The sequence below is a fragment of the Parasteatoda tepidariorum genome, chromosome 2 (assembly GCF_043381705.1).
Source record: "Parasteatoda tepidariorum isolate YZ-2023 chromosome 2, CAS_Ptep_4.0, whole genome shotgun sequence".
Classification (NCBI taxonomy): Eukaryota; Metazoa; Arthropoda; class Arachnida; order Araneae; family Theridiidae; genus Parasteatoda; species Parasteatoda tepidariorum.
In genome coordinates this window covers 19,796,335-19,808,767 of record NC_092205.1, presented here as the reverse complement: position 1 = coordinate 19,808,767, position 12,433 = coordinate 19,796,335, and the positions used below count along the sequence as shown (strand labels likewise).

At 27.4% G+C, this 12,433-nt stretch overlaps 1 long non-coding RNA gene across 1 annotated transcript in view; it reads left to right on the top strand.

Annotated features, from left to right (window-relative positions):
* The first annotated feature begins 7,888 nt into the window (after positions 1-7,888).
* Positions 7,889-12,433, top strand: part of LOC107457556 (uncharacterized) — an 8,527-nt gene continuing 3,982 nt past the window's right edge. The window contains exon 1 of the long non-coding RNA XR_011636097.1: positions 7,889-8,290. This is a non-coding gene — a long non-coding RNA (uncharacterized lncRNA). The remainder of the gene's footprint in view (positions 8,291-12,433) is intronic.

Below are 12,433 nucleotides of genomic sequence, written 5' to 3'. Positions count from 1 at the left end.
ATTAATTAATTTAGGATATTAAAGTATTTAAAGATAAATAATAAAAATATTTGTGGTGAATAATTCGTAACTACGTATTTTTATAACTAGGCACTAAATGTCAAAAAAATATTCAAGTTAAAGAATGTTTTAAAAATATATAACAGTTTAAATTTTTAAATCATAAATAAAATTTTAAATGATTTCAAAAATATTAGCGAGAGAAAATTATGGCTCAAAATTAAAAAGACAATTTAAAATTAGGTAGTCGTAAAAAATAATTTATTTTTTGCTATCATTTTATTTTATCACTTCGATTTTTAAATCATTATTATATAATCATTATTACATATCACTATATATAATCATTATTAAATTAGATTTTTATATCAGGTTTATTGAGTAAGTAATCAGGGACTCAAATTTTGCAGAAAAGCCAACAAGTTAGTTTTTTAAAATTTGCCGTATAAAGAATTAAATTATTGTTGCCTTATATCTCGCTTAAATTTTGCTACACTATTAATGGTTAGTGTTATTTAATTGCTGCCTTAAAGCTGTTTTTTTACACTATATTTTACTCGTGAAATTTAATTTATAATTTAAGAAATTGAAAAGAGTAATCGATCTCTATCGATTTTCAGTAAAAGGACGTATGCTGAAAATTTTAAGAGCAAAGAATATTTGTTCTCAGTCAATGGCGTTCAGATGTGTCTGATCAGACTCCTCTGCAACTCCTTGATTAGAGTAAACTTCCTGATCAGACACCTCTGAAAAGCGGAGTATAATCAACGGAGCATAAAAAAAAACAACAACGTAACTCTGGTTAATAAAACCAAAATATAGGGTATTTAAACCATTTATTTGTTAATTGTTTCGCTCATGTAGTAACGATTTACCTGAAATTCTGTTTTCAAAATTATAGTTCTTATTACCATGCATTTAGTAAAAAAAATACAAAAATGAAAAGTAAATTTAACCGAATAAATGGTTTTTTATGCCAGGCTATGCTAGAAAAGCATGGCATAAAAAATAACTCTGATAAAATTTCGTATTTATTACATTGATAGAGTTACCAAATTTTAACACATTCACGAATTTTTTTCGCTTATTGTAGAATTTTATTTTAATGTTAATTTTACCAAAATTATCATCGCTTAGGTAGTTATCATCGCTTAGGTACTGTTCTATGAAGAAAATTAATTAAGAAATAAAATATTCGAGAGAAACAGAATTACAAGTAAAAAGGAAAAATATTTATATTTTGTCACATCCGTTTATATGACTCAGCTTAGATCTTGTGATTTTCCTACAATTAGTTCAGATTAAATTGACAGAGTTAGTTTAATTTCTCAGAACACATGACCTCTCATAACGAGTGATTAAAATGTATCATAATTCGAAGTGAAAAAGAAAGCATAATGGACAGCACTATTGAGGTTCATTTTTGGCTTCTTACGATTTTTAGTTTATTCCAGAATTTTAAATTGTGTGTTAATGAAAAATAGATTTAATATATTGGAAAAAAACGAGTAAAAAGGACAATGCATAATACTGTAAAACGCAATGATCGAAAAATAAAACCGCTTTTTATAATTAAATATAATCTGACCGAGTGTAAAATTTTAAAAGAGTATAAGAAATTCGTATAAAAGCCATGATAATTGTTTTTAAATAAACGTCACTATAAAAGAGTTTCTCAATAATAAAATTAGCTTGTTCCAGTTCGCTTTAGAGAAAATTTTGTTGCACAGAGGTTAGGGATTTTTATAGATATTTAAGTAAACCTTACAAAACTTTTTTACATTATGATACGCTCAAAAGCGTATAATTATGAATTCCAACTAAAAATACACTTCAATCACTTTATTAATTTGGTTAAATCATAAATTTTTGAAGTAAAAATAAGCGATTCAATGTGCACCTGCGTTTATTTTGCTTTAAAAAAATGTGATTTCATGCTGCTTTGAATTTTGTAATGATACATTTTCCTAAAAATGCTGTTTTCAAATTTAAACGAATAATTGGATTTTATGCCACGCTCTAAGGTATCATGCTAAAATTACCGCATTTTATCTTTACAGTTATAAAACCATATTTTAATGTTAATTTTATCAAAATCATTGTCTGAACGCTCCGGTAAGGGAGTGATGTTACCACTGAGCCAGAAACACACTGAGTTTTAAAATATTCTGGTAAGTTTGACCATCATAATTTTCTTAGGGTGGGATATGATGGAATTAACAATTTTTTATTGTTCGTCTTTTTTCAAGGCACTACAGCCTGTTACAGACTAAAGCTGTCCCAAGTAATCATTGCTATGGTTCATATAATTCTTTTTCTACTTCTCCAAAAATGTTGTAGATGATGGCTATTTTTTTTTGTTCCCCTCTAATGCTTTAACTAATTCAAAATTAAAATTTTCGTTTGCAATTTTTTTAAAAAAAAAATGTAGGAGAATCGAGAAGTTTAACGTCTGTAAATGATAAAAAAACCTCTCAAAAATTATTACAGGGTTGCAGCCACTTCTTTTAAGTGATATTTAACTTTAAGCTATCTTCTGTGTGAGAAGAAATGATTATGCAGAGAGACTCTACTGTACTCTAGTATAAATACGAAAATATGCTTGATTTTCATTTAATTTAATTGAAACTTTTATATATTAGACTTCTGTTACATAATTTTGCAACAGCACTTATAAAATTTAGCCCCAAAATATGGATTTAAAAACATTAACTGAAATATTGAAGAAAAAAAAGTGTAAGGACGTGTTCTAAAATACTTACAATTTTTGTCAATAATCAAGAAAACTAACTTTTTTCTCTCCAACCACTTGGATTCTGCCGAGTGGTCATGGATTCTGAAAAATCTCTCAAACTGTTAATAATTTTTCCCAAGCGTCCTTAATAGCGAAGATTAAGATCCTGTTGTTAGCACTGTTATTGTGTGCCATTGTTATTGTGTGTTATTGGATTGAGGCTCCTTCCCGGCCAATCAATTAAATTTTCAGAATTATCTTTAAGCCAGAATTCTTGCGCTCTTAGAAACGTGTATCGAAGCATTATCCTGTTAAAAAAAATACCTGAAGCAATCAGTGGCTATTCAGTAACAAACTTTTTCCTGTATATCATCATATTTGTCGAAATTTATTTTACTGTTAATTAAGACTGTTGGAGTGGTTCAATTTGTCGCAAAAGCGCACCAAACCATCACTGAGCCACCATATTGACGTATGGAAGACTCTTCTTTGAAGACTGAACTTTTTTCGTCAGACAAAAGGACATCTGTTTATTTTTGACCGAAAGAAATGTATGTTTTGGCTGAGTCAACTCTTCTCTTATGTTGATTTGTAAAAAGTGAACTTGACCCTAATTTTCCATGATAAAATATGAGGATGTTTATTTTAAACATTTTGAACAATCCTTGATGAACATGGATAATTCAAATTTTGTCTAACTTCATTTGCAGTTCCTTTTTTCTGGAAAATTCTTCTGAGAATCATACTTTTCCGTCAACTAGAGCAAATTTCAGGTTTCCCAGTTCGTTTTTTTTATGCCATACATTCTAGGATTTTTTTAAAAACATTATGAGCTACTGTTTTAGATTTCTTGATTCTTTTTTAAATTTTACGTTCACTTATTCCACATTCTTGAAAAGGAACAATTTTCCTTTTTTCAGAATAAAAAAAATATGAACTCCTTTGAATAGGACGATGAAAGTTGACTATTGTGAAATTGTATTCACGAACTAATTCTCTTAATTCTGATTGTCATTTGCTATTTTTAAATACACAAATTTTTCAACAATTTGGGGGGAAAAAACAATGTCTTTATACTTTTTTCCTATATCAATAAAAATCAAAAAGTAAATTAAAACAGGTTTATATTTGAAGAAATAATTGAATTTTACTCTTATTTTTATTTCAAAAATTTACCCACGATTCCGTAAATAAGAGTTCTAGAATTGGTAATTTTTCGTTTGTCCTTATACTTTTTTCGCTCATGATCTATATTTATAAATCTTTCAAAATACTATTTAATGTTTTATTAGTTTCAGAAATATTAACATTATAGAATTCTATACAATAATATTTAAAGTTCCAAATATGTACATTTAAAATTCCAAACTTTTGACTTTCTATTTTTTATTTTAACGGCACAATAATTTGAAATGAAAAAAAAAAGTTTAAATGTGGTTTTTCTTTCATTACTGTTTTTAACCAGCAATGTTTATTCCTAATAATATTTTTCCCCATATGTATTTTACGATACTTTATTTTGTCAGGTCATAACCTGAATTAATAGTCTTCTTTTTTAATTTTATTTTGGGACATGTTTTTAAGAGCCGATTTATTTAATATACATAATTTAAATAATACAAATATTCCAAAAATCCGTCTTTCATAATTTTTTGTCCAGCATTAAACGCTAGTAACTATTCAATATTTCAAGACTAATAAATACTAATAGAGACATATGTTCATGACTAATAAAAACACAATGGTCTCTTTTAATGAAATATTTTTATTCTGTAACGTTTCCGTTAATAATGTCCTTAATTGCCTTAAAATATGATTACGAAAGTTCTACCTTAGTATTAGTACACTGTACTCGCATTTGTTTAGAGCAGTCCATTTTCACTTTTAAAGGAAAATTTTTTCAAATGATTTATTTTGAAGAGAAACTCTTTGATTTATCAAAGATTTCTTCTTATAGGAGATATGTTGACGATTGTTTTCGACTGTTGAACAATGACATAGATTATGTTCTGAATATTATGAATTCTATCTATCTTAGCATTTAATAGTCGTTGCAAAAAGAAAATAATAAATGTTTACCTTTCTTTGACGTTATTATTGTTCCTAACTGAAATTTCCGTTTATGGGAAATCGTTTATGGTTTCACTCCCCCCCCCTCATAATTATGGAAAATTAAGGAGTTACAAGATTTTAATTGTTATTTTTTATAGGATTTTTACTCATGTACTCTTAATTAGTTTTTCAGAAAGATGAACTCGATATGATTTTTATTTTATAGTTTTATAACCATCGTTGAACAGCCAACCCAATTTTGATTTTTCGAAGCCTTATAATTTTGAACCAAATTTAGAAGACAAGGGAACTTTTATATCAAGTATTGTGAGAAATTTGACTTCGTGGAGGAATTTTTGATCGAACTAATCCATATTTGCGTTATGTGGAGAGGAAAATCTCGAAAACCTCACACCATTAGCGTAACGTTAAGAGGACTTCAACGCATGATCCATCTAATATTGAGGATATTTTACGCCAGCACTGTGGTCGGTGCGATTCGAGTGCCGAAATAGTATCGACCAGTCATCACTGGGGATTGAACCTGGATCACCTTATTGAGAAACGAGCGCTCTGACTCCTGAGCAACCACGGCATCTTGATATGATTACAATATTATAAAAAATAAATTGCTCATTAAAAGATTCAAGATACTTTTAAATAGAATTATTTGGGAATAACTGAGGGATCCTGGCTCACACTACCAAAGTTTTTTAGTTAGGCCATCCAGGATATAGGAAACAGATGGTTTTTAGAATCCCCATATGTCCATATCGGATTTTAGTTCTCTCAAGCGTAACTAACGTTGTTACAATGCGTGATTTGATAAATTACAATAAAATTTTACCAGGCACGAACCTAAATCTGTCAACATAGATATTAAAGATTGAAAAGAGATATTATCATAGATCAGAACGAGATATTATGAGAACACGCCATGCATAATGAACAAACAAGCATCCAAAATGCATAGTTCTCTCTCACCCTTTAACACTTATGTTAAGTATTAAAGACTCAAGCACCAAAAGAAATTTTTAAATTAAATTCAGGAATTCTGAATAACTGCATTAAACACTACGGGAAAAATAATATTCGCAACACACCACTGCTAACTCCATTATTAAAATAAATAATAAGTAAATAAATGATTAAAAAATTATATTTTGCATGATAGATATCATCTTTGGATAAACAGGGGCGTTAAAAAAAATGTCCGATTCGTTTTTTTCAGTTTAGAGCGATATATTTAGGAATGAGGCTACCCCCTTCCCTATTTTGTGGGTCAAAAATCCAAATCCGTCGAAAAAAATGATACACTTTTTAAGGAAAAGTATGCTTTTATGTCTGATAATTTCTTAAGTTAAAATTTCGATTGCACAAATTAATCAGCATATTTTAAGGTTAACTCCTGTATTTATTCAAGTCGAAATATATTCTTGTAAAATTACCGTACTGCATAATAATAACAACATTTCTAGTTAAAAAAATATTTGGTTAATTGAAATTGAGATATACGGTATTTAAACCATTCATTTGGTAATCTTTCCGTTCATATGGCAACAGTTTATCGAAAATTCAGGCTTGTAAAATTCTAGTTATACAACACATTTAGTAAAAAATACAAGATTGAAAAATAAATTTATCCGAATAAATGGTTTTTATGCCATGCTCTAAGGTATCGCAATAAAATTTCCAAATTTTAACGCATTTGCGAATTTTATCATAGATTATAAAATCATATTTTATTTCTAATTTTACCAAAATCATTGCCAAAGAACTTCGGAAAAAATTACTGAGCTTTTTAGTGTTACTATAGTGCCATAAACAAAGTAAATTTCACCCCATTCTGGTAGTCTCGATCGTACTGTTTTTTTTTTCTTTTTCTGTGTACGCATCTGTTTCTGATTTCGTATTAGTTAAAATTATTATAGTTAAGGTTGACCCTTTTAATAATTAAGATTGAATCTCAGTAATTGCCAAGTTGATCATTAATTCAAAAGTTGCAAAGATTTTTTTTATTTTTTGCGCACTGTACATATATTTTTTTACTATACTTATTTCGTTATATATCAACTATTTTTTGATATTTGCCTATTATTTTTATTTTCCACTTATGCTGTTTCTATTTTAAGAGCATTCAAAAACTATTATTAATTTATTAAAGTAAATTAAGAAATTCAACAATATTTTGTTTTTACTTTCATAAATCTTTTATTACAATATTTTCACTTTATTTTTAATTTCAAAATTTTATTTATTCTCTGAGAAAGGCTTCTAAAAATATTTATAAATATTGAAGCAAATTTTACGTTTCACCAAATGCTTAAAAGAGTTGAGAAAGAAACAAACAAAGGGTGAAGAAAAAAAGAATAAAAAGTTCGATAACATCTTACTGAAACAAGGTCATTTTTAAACAGAAACTAATAACTGTAAGCAGAAACTGCTTCAGAAATCAACTTTTCTAGGCAGTATGTTTCAAAAAATGCCTGCGGCAAAGTTCAAGTAAAGAGATAAGTCTGAAGATGACTTCGATGAAAGAGATTATTTTTTACCTTCGTTTCATGTCGGGANAACAAGATAAATTTCACCACATTTTTTTTTCAGACTACGCATCTGTTTCTGATTTCGTATTAGTTGAAATTAGCATATTTAAGGTTGACCCCTTTAATAATTAAGATTGAATCTTAGCAATTGCCAAGTTGATAATTAATTCAAAAGTTGCGAAGATTTTTTATTATTTATTTATTTTTTGCACATTGCACATATATTTTTTTACTATACTTATTTCGGTAAAGATCAACTATTTTTTGATATTTGCTTATTATTTTTGCTTTCTAGTTATGCTGCTTCGATTTTAAGAGCTTTTAAAAAACTATTATTATTAATTTATCAAAATAAATTAAGAAATTCCACAATATTTTGTTTTTACATTCATGAATCTTTTATTACAATATTTTCACTTTCTTTTTAATTTCAAAATTTTATTTATTCTCTGAGAAAGGCTTCTAAAAATATTTATAAATATTGAAGCAAATTTTACGTTTAACCAAATGTTTAAAAGAGTTGAGAAAGAAACAAACAAAGGGTGAAGAAAAAAAGAATAAAAAGTTCGATAACATCTTACTGAAACAAGGTCATTTTTAAACAGAAACTAATAACTGTAAGCAGAAACTGCTTCAGAAATCAACTTTTCTAGGCAGTATGTTTCAAAAAATGCCTGCGGCAAAGTTCAAGTAAAGAGATAAGTCTGAAGATGACTTCGATGAAAGAGATTATTTTTTACCTTCGTTTCACGTCGGGAGGGAGAATGAAAGAAGTAACAGCCACTGGATAAGTTTCAGTTTCCGTTTCCCTGGATCAATTTCTCTTGTCATCTTTCTTTCTCATCCTTCATTATAACTGTGAGGATGGAGAGCAAGTTTTTGAATGCAGCATCCCCACGAAATGGTGTGGGAAAAATTGGTGAATTCAAACGAAATTCACGTCGAAGAAAAAATCGTTTTAGTGAGTACTGTAATTAATTTTATGTGATTTTTACATTTAATGTTATAGTGCATATATATTTAAGAATGATCAGATTTGTGTTAACTAAATAACTATTAAAAATAATTAAATGAACTAAAATAATAACTATTTTTTAAACAAAACTTAATATTTAATAGCGCATTATCTAAAACAGTTAATTAGGAAGAAATTTGTAAAGTCATCAGTGAAAAAATTTTTTTCTTAGGAGATGCAAAACGGGATAAACGGGAATTTCCCAGAGACATCCAGTAATTTCGACTGCTCTTTACATCTACTATTCTTTCATATACCTTACGTACTTATACTAAATACATGCATTTTACACGTAATATACTCTTAAGAATAAAATATAATGATTAACAATATTAACACATTAGTGCTTATGCTTAACACATGTTTACAGGATTTATATTTTTTGAACTTCATATGACATAATTTTTTCTTCAAAAATTATCTATTTGTTATAATTAAATAATTTTTATTAAATTTTTCTATAAAATTTTTTTATTATTTATTTAAATTTATCTTTAATTTGTATTAATTTATCTATCTAAATTAATAAAAAAATATTTAAAATTTACTAGATAAATGTTAAATTTTTCTATTTAAATTTCTGCAAAATTTCAATTAATATATCTATTCAAATTAATGGAAAAATATTTAAAATTCGATGTATAAATTTTAAATTTATCAATTAAATTTTAAATACTTTTCTATTTATTTTTTTCTATTATAGTGGCTTTTTTTCCCTTCAAATTCCTATCAGAAATACTTTTTCAAAATTTTTAGAAAAAGATAGTTAATTATTTTTATTTATCTATTAACGTATCTACTTTTAATATTTCAGTAAATACAATTGTAAAATACTTTATTTTGACAGATATAGTATTTTTTTCTTCTCTAGTTTCATTTAACATTTTACATTGCATTAAACGTTTGTAAGTTCCATGATTTATTTCAATTAAAATAAAAATTTCGGAGAGAGGTTTTTAAAAATGAGTCACTGGCACTCAGTTGAACATGAACTACTTAATGAAATTTTTTTTTATATAAATAATTATTGCAGCATATATAAATTTTTTTTAATTATTAATATAGCATTTTCTTTATTCTATGTTCAAAATAAAAAGTATTAAGTTTAATCAATCTTTGAAATAATAAATCAGTTTTTATTTAATAAATATTTTTTTAAATACAATTTTTAGAATGTTTTTTTTCTTAAAACGCATATAGTTTAAATTTTAATCGTTCATAAATAATTAAGAAATCGTGCATAGTTAATAGTATTTCTTTCTTTTTTTAGTATTCCCACAATTTGAAAACTTTTACGAATTTTTCAAAAAGAATTAAAATTTCAAAGGAACAATTTTAAAAAATACGTCATTCTCAGAAGTTAATCTTTTCATTACGTCATCCTCAGAAGTAAAGTTAATTCGTCATAATTTTGTTTTCGTACGTTTTGTTTTCGAAAATTTTAATTATTTCGGCACATTTCAAGCGTAGCTTTTTCTTTATTTTGGCCAATTAACCGGAAGACAAAGCATAAAATTTGTTCAGTTTTTTTAATTGCTAGTTTATCAGTACAAAGCAAATGTAGGAATTGTAAAAATAAATATAATTGATGATTAAGTAAGAATTGTAAAATTTGAAGGATTGTAATTTTTTTTATTGAAACCTTTCATGATTTTGGATTTTGATAGCTATCCCTCACTTTCCCCCCCCCTTTTTTTGCAGTTTGAAATTTTAAAAATGTTTCGACTTTTATAGGTAAAAAAAAATCCAGGTTGGAATGTTGTTACAATTATCTTATTGATTTTACGACATCTATGAATTTGCGAAATATTTCTGAAAGTGACCTATGCAAAATTGAATGACTTATACATTGACTTACTTATGCATTTAATTGATATGCGTTAATTTAATTAAATATTTAAGAAATAAATGAGAAAATTTTTATCTACAATTTTGAAGGGTTTCAGATTCTATTTTCATCAGAAGCTAAAAATTTTCTAAAATAGTCTTGTTCTTTTCTTGGTACTTATTAAATTTAATTTATTCGAATGAGTCGATTGGCCTAACATAATATTTTATAATATTATATTCAACGCATTTTAACTAGAATTATTTGTCGTATTTATGGATATTATAAACTGAAATAAATTTATAGGTTGTTTTTTGAAAATGTGACTGCATTGAATTTTTTTAATCTGAAACTTGTTTCAAGAGGGATCTACACTCGCCCTTTAGGTTAAATTTTTGACTTGCGTTTTGTTGAGTTTTTTCTTTTTCTTTTTTTACTTAACAAACTTTCGATGATATAGTATTATTAGACAGCACAATACCTTTAAAAAATTGTAGATAATAAAAGAGTAGCTTTTGTAGATTATGAGAAATAGCACTTGATAATTTTTAAACCTTCTATGATTTTTTTCTGAAAACTTTAAAGAAATAAAACGACGCGATTAGCGGTTTTAAGTAAATAATTTAAAACTACACGTTTCTCTATTTTTATATTTCTTAAAATCTAATTTTATTGCAGTTTAAACTGATGAAAACCGATTAGGATGACGCTAAAAGACTCTTTTAACGTTAATTGCTTAAAAATAAAATTACTTATCAAAAATCTAAAGATAGGCAACTTTATACTATTTAACTACCAATTAAAAACTATTGATAGCAGAAATGTATTGGCATAATTTTGTTAGTAAAAATAGAAAATCTAAAACATTGTGCTCGTTATATCTCAACTAATGACTGGGTAATAGCCTTGTATTTGGCAGTGTCGAACGATACTGCCAAAAAGAGTAAATATCCATCATTTGTTTATTTGTAAATATTACAGAAAGAGGATGACTGAGATAGTCTAGTTGACAGGGCGCTGGACTCATGTTCGTGAGTTCGAATCCAGCCGACCGAAGACTCCTCTTGTAGTGAATGGTGACTGGTGCACGTTAAATCCGTCCGGTCACAAACTCCTCCATGTTCTCAGAATAAATCATATCTCTGGGGATACTGAATTGGAGATTGGTCGTTCTCTCGTTCAGGTCAAATTCACGATCTGTAGATGAATGAATTGATATATGAATGGGGCAGCCCTATAAGCGCGTGTGACGTATGAGTGCGGCAGAAGTCAAATTCTTGGGCCATAGATGGCGCCACTGGAAAGCAAGAGCAATCGCATCCTTTGCCTACGACAACAACACCAACAGAAAAAGGATCAAAAACATATTTGGAATTTTCCCTCTCCGGCTCTACCCTTTTTTGCAATTGAGTTCGGTCTGGTGAGAGCTTATTTATCGAACCAATTTTATTGTGTACATTGAAAACAAAAACGTTTCAAATAGCATGTGAAACACCATATTAAATTGAACTTCGTTTTAAATAACTTTGGAAGGAAAAAACTGGGTATTAGTGAAAATATTAAGTCATCTCTTTACAAAAAGCAACAAAAAAGAAATGGCCAACCCTCTTTGGGGTTGTATAATATTCTTAAAGAAAAAGAGGGTTAATGCAACAATTTTTATAATTTTGCGAGAAAAAGCTTCGATCGAACTGACGAAAAATTACTTGGATCAAATTTTCTTTTAAATTTCAATACTGTATAAGCTTAATAGTGGATTAAGGGGAGTCGGTAAGGCATATATCATTATAATGCTAAAACTGGCCTTTTTTGATGTACCTCTTCTTAGAAACTACTTATGATATCACTCTGAAATTTTTGTGGAATATTTGGGTCATTCTCACTGAAAAGGTATAAATAGACTAAAAAATTTTCTAAAATTAAAGTAATTAAAAAAGTGATAGAAATTACATAAATGCCTTTATTTATTTTTGTTATATGTCCTTATAATAATGGTCAAGTTTTCTATTTTATTTTTTACAAGATTTAAAGTATTTTAAATTCTGCCTTGTCCACGGAGGAGATGTAATAGTCAACGGAGGAGACATTTTATGTTATAAAATATAAAATGTCAATGAAGACTAATTCATTAATTATTGGGTACAACTGATATGAGTTTAACATTAATAAGTAAATAATAAAATATTTCATTATTAGAGATAGAGCTACTTCCGATTAATCATGCTGCTATGAAAGGAAACATCCATTTTTAACCTAGGTGT